We start from the raw sequence: 15585 nt of genomic DNA, 5'->3' as shown, positions 1-15585 counted from the left end.
TAAGGAATCATGAAAACGTCCGTCTGACCGTGAGGAACCTCAGGCAGAACAAAAATCACTCCATCCTGCTATCTGACCTCAGCTCTGGTTTTTAATCATGTTCTTTCTCCTTTCAATCTGTACATGTGACTGTGTACCCAGGTAAAGGGGCAGATAGAAACCTCACGTGAATATTTAAACTTAGCTAATATACACTATAAATATAAAACATTGTACCACTTTCCCCCTTGTTCTGTAATCATTTCCCATTTGCTGCCTAGTGTTCATGTCATTTTAATGTCTGCAAACCTGTGCACTGAGCTGTTTCATAATTTACTTAGCCATGGCCTTTCTAATGCTATTCAGATTACTGTCAAGTTTCTGTAAATACTAATTCAAGTCCATGTTCTCCACATACATCCCTCTACCCTCTTCTCAGTCCCACTCGCCTTCAGCCCTAGTTTTTGCTGATTTACGCGTGTGCCTCTGTGTGTGGTGTACATCCTTCCTCACCGCCGTTTTCCCCCAGATCACACTTCAGTCACGCCTACGACTTTTCCAGCTGAAGCTCAATATCGATTGTTTTAGTTCAACTCGTCGAAGTCCAACCAGACGTACTAGGATTGTGTTCGCTCTATCAACAGACTTGACAGAAAGTGACATCCCAACAACTGTTCGCCCTGTCCTCCAGCTGTACCCAAATCCTCCTTTTCTTCCCCCAGAAAAGCATTGTTTTCTCGTGCAGTCCTCGCACGCAGCATGCGAAGCTTAAGACTATTCAACGCCTCTTACCGCACCCATCGACAGCACCTCGTTTCCCGCCACGTGTCTCCCGGAGACCCGCAAACACCATCAGTCCCTGCACTTCCGCTCTGCGTTTGGCCTCTTTAGAGAGTTCCCAGGCTCTCTAAGTCCCTGGCGTTTCTCCACTCCCAGGATAATTTTGATTAGGTAACTGTCGTCATCATGAAGGGTAAGTCCCGGGTCCTGCCTCTGTGAGTTCTGGAGCCAGATCTGTCCCTCCCAAAGTGTTCCTTTTCACTATATCTTGCTGCCTCCTTTAGAAGATTTGGGTTATTTACATTTTACTTCATAGCAGATTAGACAACTTTTTCTTGCCAAAGTCTTGTTACATTCAATCAAGTTTTGCTAAACGCTCATCATACTGTATCACAATGTATCCCATTTTCATGAGATGTGAGTTCACCTATGGTATCATTAAGCCAAACATTACTAATGTTTCCATTTTATTTTTTTGTTACTCCTCAAGGCAGATTAGAACTTTAACATCATTAACAGACATTCAAACCACGAGTGGTCGTGGTCGTGAAAACCTGAAGGACTCAAAGCTGACAGCTCGAGATGCTCCCATGTCTGGAGTCCCTACATCGGTGTCCTGGACCAACGACAGGGGAATCCCTAACGTGCTTTCGTAAAAGCACAGAATCTCGAGCCTCGTTCCAGTGTAATCTGTAAGACTGGACCTATTTACACCCTCTGCAAGGTGATCCTTCTGCACGTGAGAGTTTGAGAAAAGACAGGAATCATCGGGGCCCCCAGGCCTTCAGCGAGAAATTTGGGGCAGGAGATCCGAAGTGTTCAGGAAGCCTTCTTGGTGGTTCTGAGGCAAATGAAAGTCTGGGGACTGCTGCCCATGCGGAGCAGGCCTCCCACCCTCTCCGCACATGTGAGCTCTCCCTCAGGGACAGTTCTAGAACCACTTTGGAGCCCGGGAGCTATTACTGTGTCTCCCAGGAGGCACCCTGAACTTCATACCGGTCCCTGGTATGTACAGTGTTCAGCGCCCACTGTTTCTCTTCCAGTCCTTGTCTTACGTACCATTAAGTCTAGATTAAAAGATTAAAGTTTCAGCAGATGTAGTGTTCACATTTACATAAACTTTCTAGGAGCCGCCAAAATTATCCACAGGTATTCAGACACCTAGGTCCCAACAATCACTTCAAACTCCCTCAGAACTGTGTGTCGGCAGAGTTCAGCTGGTCAGCACAATGCTTTTTGTCTCTTCCAGGCAACCTTCTCTGGGCCTCCGAACGATTCAGAAAGCTCAACAGTAGCGTTCCGCAGACGTGTCCACGGAAAAGGCCGATCAAACTGAAAGAAGAACATGGCCTCCAAGTATCAAAAGAATGAACCTTCACAAGACCTCGGCCGACCGAAGCCCCAGGCCGACAGGCAGCAACATCACAGAACGTTAAGGTGTCCCTGCTGCTTTCCAGAGCAGCGGCGTCGCGGCCACAGCGCGGGGCGGACGGGCAGTCAGCGCTGCATGTGCCTGTGAGCGGGTGTCTGTCAACACCTGCGCCTCCTTTTCATTTTAGTCCCCATTTCAAGAGCCAGCGGGGACCTATGCACCAGCCCCTGAGGCCCGGCTCTGACACCGAGCTCACCAACAACACCCACGTCCCCTCGGATGCTGACACCAGGCCTGGGTCGCTGCACGGGCTCTGATCCCCAGGAAACGGAGACTATTCGGTGCCCCGGAGCCTGCAAGCCCCTCTCCTAGTGACAGTGTCCTGTCCTCCGTCCTCGGTGTAAAGTGCCCTTTCCTGTCTTCCACAGGCCCCCCATCCGACGAGACTCTCCCAGTCCCAGGTCTGCTTCCTCTCCCTCCCAGACAGAGTACTGAGCTTGGAGGTTGGCAGAGTGACACCTCTGAAAATCGTGTGCAGTCGCTAAAGTGCAAAGAGTCGGCATCTCTCCTCCCTCAACAGGAAGCCCCACGTGAAGACAACGTCTCACTCACTCAGTCAATGGTGTTTTTTCACCTGATTTTAACAACTACTTAAATAGAGCCACAGGAACAGCTGCTTTTCCCCGTTCAAATGTTTCCATTCATACTTCACCACTGTCAGTCCCAACTGACACCAAAACCCACATCTGAACAGCGGGAGAGTATGTACACGGCTGTGCGGGAGCCCCGGGCGCAGGAAGTGGCGGGTCTGAAACCCTAAAAATGACACCCCCCCAAAATGATCCGCAGCACCTCCAGGGTCCTGGCATCTGTTCCTTCCAGCCTGGCTGGACAGGACACGACTAGACAGAAATAATTAAGAACAATAGTAACCTACCACTTACAGAGTGTCTCCAAGTACCCAAAGTTGTGCGGACTGCTTGACGTGCATCATCTCGGTTACTATTCAAGACAACCCCACGGAAACCATCCTGCACTCGCGTTCTACCGACCAGGAAAGCGAGACCGTACTGCTAAGAGACTGGAATGAAAGTCAAAGCAGGTTTCCTGATGTACGAGCCTGGGTCTCAGCCACCCACCGCGGGTTTACAAGCCAAGGTGACGTGGGCGGACGGGGCAGCACGAGACTGGGTGGTGTGTGACCTCTGCAGAGGTGGTGAAACCAGGCGGGGGTGTGAGGCAAAGACAGGAAGAAAGGAAGCGGGAGGAAGGAGGAGGGAACAGAAGGACCCAAAGGAGGACGAGAGGAGCCATCGTGGGCCTCCCGTGCAGGGCGGGACTTGTGGGGCCAGCTCCGCGCTGGTCTGTCTGAGGCAGAGCTGGCACGGCAGACCTGGAACTGTGTGTCGGGACCAGATTCTGCAGTTGTTTGGTGTCAGGCTCTGCAGCTGGACCTTCCATGACGGAACACAAGTCCCACCTCAGGTTTCCAGTAAGGAAGAGACGGGACCATATGGAGATTTAAGGAGACTGCCTGGCGGGTGGGCAGGCTGGCCTGGACGGGTCACAGAGAGAATGGAAACCGTCCTCTGATAAGGACCTGGCAGAACACCTCCAGCCTCAAGAATCAGAATCCCAGCCCCCAATGTCAAATCTGCCTCTGTTAAACCTCTGGAGAGATCAGTGAACTTCCCTTTTTTGCCCAGGGTCAAGTCCAGGGCTAACACCTGCCGAGGCTCTGAGAGGCCGGCGTGGCCACTGCTGTTTTAACTGTTGAATCTGCATCTGGACCCGTCCTGACGGGGAGCAGGAACACAAACATCTGCTGAACATGTTCCCGGGCGACACGCCCGATCACGCCAATGTGTGCTTCTGAGCCCCTGCTATCAAATGTGTGGGACAACAGAGGGAATGCGAAGTAGAACTGCATTTTCACGCAGACATCTCTTGCCCACCTCTGACATAAGCCACTCCCCCTCCCGGAGAGCAGACACTGCCTAGGCAAACTCGGCACAACGCACGGGCCTGGGCGGGCCCTGCTCTGAACATGTCAGCTGCAGAAAAGGGCAGGTTTGACACAATCAGGGAAATGTGGGTATTGGATATTTGGTACTAAATTATATTACAAAGTATGCGATGGTGTGGAGGGAAAAAAGGCCTGACTAGTGAGAAGTGTAAGGAAGTGTTTACCAGTAAACCGGCGCGCCTGATGGTGTTCTCTTTCAGACAGAGAAGTGTGGGGTAGGAGACATCACACAAAATTAGCACAATGATGACGGTCTTGGAAACTGATTAGAGATATAAAATTTTATATATTTGAAAACGTCCATGAAAGCCTCATGGAATGTGGGCAGTAACACAAACACCACAATTTTATTCTCTGCACAGAGCTGTCCTCCAGGCCCCCTCCAAGTGCGGCTGTGTCACCCACTGCTCCGCATCCTGGCCACTGCGTCACCAAGTGCTGGGGGCGGTCAAGGTGAGCAGGATGCGTTCCAGCCTCACGGCCTCCCCCAGAGGGGGCCACCAGTCATCCAGAGGTGCAGGGGGGCCATGCTCTAACTCAGCATCCAGAAATCTCAGTCTGGTAGAGAGAATGAGGGAGGAAACTGAGGCAGCAGCAGGGAAGTAAGGGGGATGTCACGCAAAGCTCAGCCACGCAGGGTTTACCATCGTTAGGGGCCCACCCTGTACCTGATCCCACCCTGCACCTGACCTGCTAGGACAACCCCGAGTTTTACCGTCATCTGTGCTCACGGCTCCCGCGGCCCCAAGAGGAAAAGGGAAACCGTGCTAATACTGTAAATGTGAATCAGCTAAATGAGAACAGTATTGGAGAAATGCATAAATAAATAGTACAAGGTCATTTGGACATCACTGGGAAAACTACGTGAATATGCATTAAGCCACACAATGGGTGTTTAACGGGAATTCCTTTTGCTGAACTCAAATATGTGGCACTTAGAGCCAAATGCTACAGAGTTTATCTAATTACTAAGGCCACGCCTGTACTCTATTAAGGAAGTTACTTTCCTAACTTTCACTAATGTTAAGATATGGGACAGAAGAATCAGGAAGTACACACCTCAACGGTTCTTTGTAACTTGTCTCTCACTTGATTTGAATGAAAATAATCACCTGGGTCCATAGGACGGCTTCCCAATCCCCCTCCCCCCACCCCACACAAGGTGCTCAGGAGGAGCCCTGGACGGCAGGTCCTTAAAGGCCTCTTGGGCCAGAACATGGAAGATCAGGCTGACGGTCACAACCCACAGGCTGGCGATTCCTCCAGGAGCTGCCCCCTCCTGGGGAAAGGCCACCCTCAGTGTCCTCCCTTCCACCCCAGGCGTGTTGCCCACAGACAGAACTCGGGCCCCTAGCAGCGAGGTCCGAGTCGGGAGCTCCCTGCTCAGGGGAGGAGAAGGCGTCCCCAGCCTCGTCCCCATCTTCCTGGCCTGACCCCCCCCAGGTGGGTGGGGTGTGAGGCCTGGCCTGTGTGCCCCTCGGCCCTCTTTCTTCCCCCTCCACTCTGTTCTGGCAAGGATGGCTGTGCTTCCTCCACAGGACACAGAGGCGACCTCTGAGAACTATTACTACCCAGACAAAATGAGGGGCTCACAGGCTGAGAGAAGGAAGAATCCGTGATTGTGCTTGAGGAGTGGCCAGGTGGGGAGATGGCCCTGCTCCAGACAGAGCTTGTCCCGCCCCTGGTCCCGGGTCTGCAGCACCCGCGGCAAAGCAGCAGCTCTGTGGCAGCTCCTGCCCCGCGGTGGCTGACAAACAGCTGCCTCCGGAAACAGCACCGACCGATGCGCACTAAGTCAGGCTTCACTCCGAGGCCGGCCGGCCTGCGGACCTTCCAAGCGTCTCAAGTGAGTTCCTTTCGCTGGGGAGTTTGGGCACAGCCCCTGGGACGGAGGCAGCGGGGTGACTGACGCCTCCAGCGTGTGGTTTGGGAGTGAGTCGCACTCACAAACAACACGGGGTGAAGCAGAGGCCACAGCTCCCCGGGGCACAACCCCGGGGGCCTGGGGCCTCCACTCGGCACTGACTCCAAGTCAGGCAGTTTTCTCACTTGTCCCCGAAGTTACTGCCACACAGGGCACTTTTCGAGCTGCTGCTGTCCATGCTTGATTTCAGAACTCATAAACGCTTAGGAAGACAGACCTGGCTTTAGCCTTCCCTGGTTTGCTGCTGTCATTGGCACTTTTTAAACCCAGGAGTCTCACGTGTCTCTCCACTTTGGGGACACATTTGGGGGGAGTGTTAGGCAGATTTTCAAAGTGACTGGACTATGTAAGCCAGTTGCTTTCGAATGTAAAGTGTTGCCTTGGGATCTTACGGGGATCACATCAGTTATCTGAAATTCAGGGCCCGCCCCGCCCGCCGCTCTGGGGTCCTGCGAGCGCCGTGGCAAATCCATGGTCTCGGCGCAGTGTTTAACGAATACTTAATTCCCCGGAGAATGGTCAGTGACCTCTTCCTGCCTCTCTGGGAAGGAATCGAGGGCGTTCTCCACCTGAAAGTCCACAAACTGGCTGAAAAGAATCCCAATCTTCAACCGTGAATGAAAAGTCCTTTTGCAAACCCTGCTGAGGGATTATCTGCTCTTTTACCCTGAAAAGAGGCTTTTCCCCACTCACGGCTGTGAGGGAACAGCTTTGTGGGGAGAACTGCGTTCCCCCGGGCACAGGACTGGCGTCAGTACTGAGGCCTCCAGCAAGCAGGCCGGCTGCAGTCTCCCCGAGCTTTTCCCGAGACAAATGAGATGTGGCAGCAGCAATCCTCCGTGGCTCTGCGCTGGTCACGGTAAAAGGGCCCATTAGGAAAACCTGGTCGAGGGGGTGGGGTAACTGAATTACGCTGGGGTCACTGCGGCACATCCGCACTTCGAGTCTGGGCACCTCCCTCCGGGTGGCGCCGAAGCTCCTGCACAAGACCCATCCAGCGCACCAGCTTCGGCCCTCGCTGACCGTGTGATTTGTTCATAACCCTGCCAGGCACTTAGTGAGTGACTGACATTGTGCCACGTGGGCATTTCCTCACGAACTCTGAGGGAAAAGGCGATATTACCCATCAGCCCTGGTGTTCAACCCCGCAGCCCCACCCGTGCTCCAGCTCGGCAGGTTTCACTGGCGCGACACAGAGAAGCCACAGCCACAACGCAGGTGTACAGCCGCTCTCACTCCCGCTCCCGCTCCCAGGAAGCGATACCTGCCCCTGGCCCCACTGGAAGGCAGGTAAGGTCCCCTGGGGAAGCACCGGAAACAGGAGCTCGACCTGCGGCGTGGGACAAGACATTCCGTCATCTTCTCTGGTGCTGTTGTTGAGAACCAGGCCCTGGAGCGGCACACAGCCTCGGGGAGGCAGCTGCACCACGGAGCCAGCAGGACCCATGCCACCGACTCCTGCCCCCAGGACAGACGGCCCTGGGAGTGACGGACGACGCCGGCTGACTCGTGTGCCCACCGGCAGGCCACACGCCCTCAACAGCCAGGCTCCAGTCACTGTCATTGTCCCAGCCTGGGCGGTGGCCACGATCCTTCATTCTAGGACCTGGGGCCCCATCTAAGATTCATCCAAGCACAGAGGGCAGAAAGGCAGGGCAGCAGGCAGCATGGATCCCCTCCACCCACGGGCCAAGGACAGGACAGCTGGCCATGGGTGCTGCATCGGCCACCCCTTGGACCGTGTCCAGGGAGAAAGAGGAGGTGAGGAGGAATGGACGGGGTCTGAGTGTCCTGCCAACCACTAACTCTCATCAGCTCAACGTTTCCCAGGCCTGTTTAAGCGCTGATTTCATCTCCGGAACATCTCTCTTTGCACGGCTTTGCAGCACAGTAATGAGCCGAGATGGTGAAGGGCGATGTGTTCCCACTTAACACGCTATAAAAGAAGAAATAACTTTACAGCAGCGCTTCCTGAAGAAAACGTCGCCACCCCACAGACCTCGGTGACCCCGAGTCCTTGCAGGACGAGGGCCCATCCGCCCCCCTCGCAGCAGGGGCGGTGCCTGCACTTCCTTAAACCCAAATTAATCATGACCCTGGAGGGACAGACAAATGACTTGAAAGAGGCGGTCAATGAGTCGGTCCCAGACAACATGGGGAAGACAGAAAAGGCTTGCCGGCCTATCCACGCACTTCCTGACGTCTCTGTTAGAAGAGCCAAAATGCTGAAGGAGCCTCGTGTGCCCTGGAGAAACTCATGCGGGAGGTGGTAGTTCTGGGAGAGGTCCTGGGGGTGAGTCAGGTGCTGAGGTTGAACGGGCAGATGGACATGAGCCCCTGAGTCCAAGAATCTGTTCAAACTTCAGACATTTAATAGTGATAAATGAAAAGGCCTATTTGTGATATTTAAAAAACAAACAAACAAAAACCCCAAATAATTCACGCGATGACATCACCCAGGCAGCTCCCGGTGGACCCGGTGATCTTCCCAAACAGCTGGGATGTGAAATGCAGACCACACACGTGGCTCTTTCCAAGGATACATTGAAACATAAGCCTGTTGGATCACGGCATGCTTTACTCCTAAACAAAGTACCGTGGTGTACTTTTACTTCTTGTAGTAATTTTGTAGAGTAGAAATAATTGGTCATTTCTTTAAGAAAAAAAATCAGAAACCCAGCAAAAATAAATGGGGGAAAACAAAAGGAAAGATGTAAGTCATATAACATGAGAGCAAAAAAGTCTAAGGTAGGACTTTCACATCCAGGTGAGCTATGTGTCCCCTGTGGTCCGCCGGGTTCAGCACGGCAGAGCTGGGGGATCCACTCCTCCGGAGCCTGCAGCATCCATGCTAGAAACATCCCCTGCACCCCAAACCCCAGGGACAAGGGTGACAATGTGGCCCCTAAAGAGATGATTCCTGGTAGGCAGAGTGTCCCAGTAGATTTAAGGCCTGTCTCTATGGACAAGTAGGTCAAGAGAAACAGTGCCCCGGAACTCAAGGGCTGTAGGTGAAAGAGTCTCTATTGAATAAGCTTAAAACACTGTGGACATTTTTTTCTTAAGAAAACCTTCATACATGGAGGTTTTAAGAAGAGAAACATGTTGATTACAGTGTAGCTACAACTACAGTTGACAGTTTCGTAAGGCCCTTGACGTACCTGGTTGATAACTTGACATCAGTCACGGGACCCACAGGGGCAGGGTTTACGCCCTGGTTCGCTCTCCCACCGGTGCCCCAGGCTCGGGCGCCAGGTCAGCACCCACAGCCGCCCTGTCCTTTGTCTGCTGCCCTGACACGGCCGTGTTGGCACCACGGCGGCTGACAGCTGCTTTCCCTGTTTGAAAGGCTCTGCCACGCAATGCGGACAACACATTTGTGCGGCGGTCAGCGGTCAGCCACGGATCAACGAGCATCAGACCAAGCCAAGGCCATGCCGGTGGGATGGAGAGAATTGGGGAATGAAGGCTGGGTTTAGCTCTCTGAGAATTCCAGTGGGTTTCTCTGGGGGTGCAGGTGGGTGAGGATGGGCGGTTAAAAAGGAGAGAGGTCTCCCTTTCTAGAAAGTCTTTCAAAAGAAGATAGCAAAATTAAAATAATTTAAGGCTGTTCACATTGCTAAAACTTTCAAAAAACATGTTTTGATGTTGAGTATCTTAGTTATATTTTAAAGTACGAATCTTTATTTTCAGAATGCAAGAAAACCTTCCTCATATTTTTTGCTTCACAAAGGTTGTATTACAGAAAATAACTTGTGACTCTGTTGTGACTCTGGACTCGTTTTCCATCATCTCTCATGATTAGATGACACCCAGAGCCCACACTAACTCTGGAACCTGATGGCATCGGACAGCCTATTGACCACTCCACCGTCCAATACATAACCACACAGTTCCCCACCAACGCACGTTTTAACCTGCGGTCGTTATCAAAGGGAGCGTGAAATACTGTCGGTAGCACGTGTATAAAAAGCAATAAAATCTACAGCTAAAACCATCTTGAAAAAGCTAACAACACTAATTTTAATTTTTGCTAAAAAAAGAGATTTTAGCTAATAGGCATTATATTATTGAATACAACTATAATTTCTGAGAAAAATTATTCAGAAAAGGCGGCTTTTCTTGACACACTCAAATGGTTTAAAATAAGTTATCATGAAATGGTAACGTGTGTATCATATTTATCAAAGTTTGGCTAAATACCAGTCAATGGCAGACATAAAATTAATTGGGCATTTGCTATATGCCAAGAATTGTTGAAAATACTAGGAATAGGAAACACACTCTATCCTCAAGGAGCTTGCATTCTGGTGAGGATAAACAAATCAGTCCACCCTGAATGTTCTGAAATAACAACAGAGTGATCACTCTTCCCTTCATGCAAAGCGAGGGGACCCACCGCTGCTAATCTGGGGACACTGTGGAAGACTTCCCACTTATACATACATGTTCACGAGTAAATGCTCGACTTTCAGAGAGTAAGTATTTTTAAAATCACAGAAAAAACATAGAACACACACAGCTTTTACTCACATATTCAAAATAATCATTGAGTGTTTACGATGCGAGCTTGGTGGGTACAAGCAAGAAGACACGATCCCTGACCTCCACTGGGAAAGTAAATAAAACTGGAGGTGACTGTAATAGAATAGGGTATCACAGGCGAGACCTGAACCAGGGAGAAGTCAAAGAGAAATAAATGATTTCAGGTTGGCAGAATAGGATCTTGAAGGATATAGTACATATTAACCAAAAAACCACAAAAATCCACCCACAGGAAAAGACTCGCCAGGGTTAGGCACCACCTGCGTCGTTGTGGGCTCTGTGTGCACTGCCTGCATCTTCTGCCGGTCTGAGCTTTTCTCGGAAGGCAGTGGAACTACTCACAGATGCCCTCGGTCCATCAGGGTCGGGACTCTATTCTCTGTTAGGGGCAGGCCTATCTGCTCTGAACTTCGTGCTTATCCCTCTGTCCACACACTTGCTGGAGGGTGGTTAGCCACCTGAGGCGTCCAGCACAGTGTCTGCATTTAGCTGGACCAGAACGTGGGCATCTCCCAGTGCACACAAGCCCCACATCACATTCACCTCCCACCTCTGGAATCTCGCCTTATTCGTGAGCAGGTCCCCCTCTGGGCAGCGACACCCCGTGAGTCCCAGAGACGACCTCCAGGACTCGCCTCTTGCCCAGACCCTGCCCAGGAGCCCCAGCTGCTCTGGAGCTGCCACCAGAGCTCACACCTGGCCTCCGCCCTGCGAGACAGGTTCCCCAGGGCTTCCCTTTTGTGCTGCCCTTCCCTGGAGATGTACAAAAATAATCTCAAGGAAAAAATGAATCTCTTAGCTCAGAAAGGAACAGAGGAGTATCAGCATCAACAGTAGTTTCTGCTACTGTTGTTCGTGCTGCATGAAGAGGAGACTCGAGCCTGACGGTGGCTGGGGGAGGAGGTCAGTGGGGAACAAGTGAACACACGGAGAAGAAAAGGATATTGAGACCAAAGGCCAAATGAAAATGGCTTAAAACTTGATGAAGTAATAAAGCTGGTATTTTGAAAGCAAAGACACCAATCTAGGGAATATTTAATCACAGGCAGGGTGATCGCCAAGGAGCCAAGGAGTTGTGACCGGAAGATTCGAGCTCACAGATCTGAAATAATAAAGGGCTCAGTCACGCTGTCACGTGAGAGAGGCTGAAGGTACTTAAAATAATTTGGAGGGCTTGTGAAGCTGATTTTAGGTTAAAAATAGAATAGAAGATGGACCAAGCAAGCACAAGGGTAGCCAGAAATATGCACACAAATACGCACAAGTGTTTCTGTGATTCTGAAACGCCCTGCTTGGAAGGAAGGCCGGGAGAAAGGCAGCCTGGGACGCAGTCTCTCCAGTAAGCAACCCCCCACGAGCCAAGCCCACCAGCAAGCGTCACTGCGAAGGGGACCTGAAGGTGCGGTTTACACCTTCAAATGGTTGAAAAATGTATTTCATGACACGTGAACATTACAGGAAATTCAAATCTCGTATTGGAACATAACCACACTGCTCGTTTGCGGTCATCCCTGGGTGCTTTTGTACCAGAGCACAGTTGAGTAGTAGCCATGCGACGTGACCCGCAAAGCCAAGAATGTTCCCACCCAGCCCTTCGCAGAAGAGCTGCCAACCCTACGACTGGAACTCCAACTCCCGATCACTCTCTCGCCCACGGGCCGCCATGTTTAACAATTTAAATCAAAACTGGCCAGAGTGCGTCATTTTTGTGATAAGAATCTACAGAGAAAGTTAAAGGCTACAAAGTTATATTGTTATCTATCACTTTTTTTTGAAAAGCTTTTGTCAGAATTTCAAGTTTTTCTGTAATTACCAAAAGTATTGATCAGTCTAAGTCACGTTTTCATAGTCACTTGGGAATTTATGAAATGGGACCAAATTTTACTCAACATTTACTGAATGATTTTTTTAAATCTCTATTGAAAAAAACTCAGAGTTGAAGCTCATCCTCCTTACCAATCCCTGTCTGGACCAACAGTCCAGGTGCCGCCTGGCAAACTGCAAAAGTTGGGAGAATTACTTCAAAAGATGGGTGAAGAACTTAAATATTCTGTTTTAACCTAACTAAAAGTACTTCCGCCTCGGCTTCGTCCAGTAGGACCCAGGCCCCTTGTCTGACTGCGTGTCTGGTATGTGGGGTCCCCAGTCCTCTTCTTGGCCTTTCAAAGTCAGCTCCCTTAGGGACTGGGGGTTGGGGGGGATTCAAATGTCAACCAAGTGTGAGGCCATCTGAATGCGGATCCTTCCAGAATTTAGAATTTCTCCCCAATCTTTCACAGTCACCTGGCCCATCCTGACTCTGTTTGATCGAGTCTTTACAAAGCATTCCCCTGCAGTAACTTTTCCAAACATTTCATCTGCCTCTTTAACATTTAATTAAGCTGCACAATTGTAACAGCAGTACATGGAGGAAGAAGCACAGGACCCCAGACTAGGCACCCCTCACACACCCTCTCCCAGCGGCAGGGGGCAGGCCAGCCTTGCCTGACACCCGTATCCCACTGGACGCTTCACAAGCTAAGAAAGGTTCGCGTCTTTCATACAGCACTGTTATTTTCATGGAATTTACCTAGAAATATTTCTCATATTCTTGTCTGCCTGTGTTAAGTGATAAAATCAAGGGAACCTGGGGTGCTTTGGTGTTTATCTCTCTGTTACTGACGCATTAGGCCTGGTATTCTTGCTTAATTCTAATGTGGATAATTTCATTTCGCCTGCGTGAGCTTCCCCAAAGTTCCGATTAGATGTGGCATCCTCTGGTTCTGGTCCTAAATCAACATTCTTGTTTTTCCGAGCCACGGAGCAGCTGCCGCATTCCATTTCCCAGATCGGATTTCCAGCCACTCCGAATCAGCAAACATCATTCACAATTTGAGATGGAAAATGCATTTTAACTACTAATAAATATTTCAGCAACTAAAAAGGATTTAATATTTTCTTTCTTTGTAAACTGACAATCTTAACCCTAACATTGCTAGGAATTACTTCTGTTTATTTTTCCCTAAATATGGGACTGTAAAAACAATTCAAGGGTCAAGCGCTTAGAAAAAAAAAAGTCTTCATTCAAAGCAGCTGGTACATTCAAATGTTCGTGAAACAGAATGTGTAGTATATTTCATTCTTACGAAGGAGAATGAGAATTCACTTTATACCAGAACATGAAGCACTTACGCCTGTTGTTAAGCATAGTTGTGATTTTACTTCTGCACATCTGCACATCGGATTTTCAATAATAAACTTTCATGACGAGAAACAGACAACTGGAGCTGCTATTCTCTAGGAAAAGACTGTACTGTCCCAACTTCCCCTCAGTCTCGGGTCCCAGGGTGGGAGGGAGAGACCGAGCAGGACCCCCTCCATTCCCTTGGTGTCTGTGAGGGGTTCACAGGGAGTTCAGCAAGAGGGTGGGGGCACCGTCTCCCGGGGCCGGACGCGGCAGTGCCGTCACGAGGCCCCAGGCGAGCCTCTGGCAGTGTGTGCGTCCTGGCCCCTCGGGCTCCCGCATGTCGCTCTCCACCTGTCTGTCTGACCCTCCCTGCCGGCTGCAGGCAGTGGGGCACCTCATCGCAGAGCAGAAGCCCACACCTGTGCTCTGCGTCTCACACACAAGCCTCTTCTCGCTCTTAAATTGTCTTGCATTCCCCCGGTTTCCTTCTCCTCTTTATGTGCCTCTGTAAATAGTTTCAAACTCTTTTCTGCTGGAATTCTGATTGATAAGCTGCACAATCTCGAAATACCCCACAATTCATGCAAAAGGACAAAGATCTAAGTTAATAGACCTCAAAGCACATAGAAGCTCCAAGCAGGCATCTCTAACTCAGCGAAGAGCTACTGTGATTACCACCATAGTGAATCCCTTTCGGCTGGTTTGCGCTCAGTTTATGTATTGACTTTCTGTGTATTCAAAGCACTAACTACCTGAAAACTCCATGGGCAAAAGACTGATTATACTCATTCAAGAGACCACTTAACTGTTGGCGAGACATTTCATGTTCCACGGCAAAAGAAATCCCGAATGGCCCAGGAGTATTTCACATTCGCTTTAATGATAGAAGCAGAACTTCAAAGTAACTAGAGAGTTGAAACATAATTTCTCAGAGTGGCCTTCATTCATGTACACACCTCTCAGCTAAAATTCTAAAAACGAACTAGCTTCCCTACCTCCGGTCACTCGGTTTCTCAATCCACACTGCAGGCTATCATCCCACAAATACCTACCAACCTACAAAGTGCAAGACATGGTTCTGGGCCTGGGGTGCCACAGAGAGTGGGGCCCCCCCAGCTGCTGCTGATGACAGAAGAGAGTGCACAGCCATCCTCACCGGTCGTGACCCCTCACTTTACATCCAGGACCACGTCTCACCGTTCCTTCAGGTCCATGGCTGTCAATCATCTGGGTCTCAGGACCTGTTCACATGCTCGAAAGTTATTCAGGCCCCCAAACAGCTTTGGTTTATGTAGGTTATATGGCTAGCAATGCTTACCACATTCAGCATTATCATATAAAGTATATTCTCCAACAACAAAGGAATGAAATTTATAACAAGAGGAAAAAAATTGGAAATTCAAAAATATGTGGAAATTGATCACACTTCTAATGATCAATGGCTCAAAGAAATTGCAAGGAAAATTAATTAGATAATATTTGAGATGAATTAAAATGAAAATACAACATACTGAAAGTTATGAGAGGTGATGACAGAATGGGGGAATTTATAGCTATGAATGCCTGTGTTAGAAAAAAAAAGACCTCAAACCAATACCCTAATCTTTTACCTTAGGAAATTAGAAAAAGGAGAGAAAACTAAACCCAAGGCAGACAGAAAAAAATAATAATAAAGATTAGAGTATAAATAAACAAAATAGAGAATAGAAAACAAAATCAACAATACCAAAAGTTGGTTCTTTGAAAAGATCAACAAACTGACAAACTTTAAATAGTTGGATTAAAACAAAAAC

The 15585-nt window shown here is 49.7% G+C and overlaps 1 protein-coding gene across 1 annotated transcript in view; it reads right to left on the bottom strand.

Annotated features, from left to right (window-relative positions):
- The window catches only part of ANK2 (ankyrin 2), a 248677-nt gene that overhangs the window by 209513 nt on the left and 23579 nt on the right, over positions 1 to 15585 (bottom strand). The window lies entirely within an intron of this gene.

This window comes from Desmodus rotundus, chromosome 9 (genome assembly GCF_022682495.2).
Source record: "Desmodus rotundus isolate HL8 chromosome 9, HLdesRot8A.1, whole genome shotgun sequence".
Classification (NCBI taxonomy): Eukaryota; Metazoa; Chordata; class Mammalia; order Chiroptera; family Phyllostomidae; genus Desmodus; species Desmodus rotundus.
The sequence above is the reverse complement of the archived record's forward strand: the minus strand, read 5'-3'. Positions and strand labels throughout refer to the sequence as shown.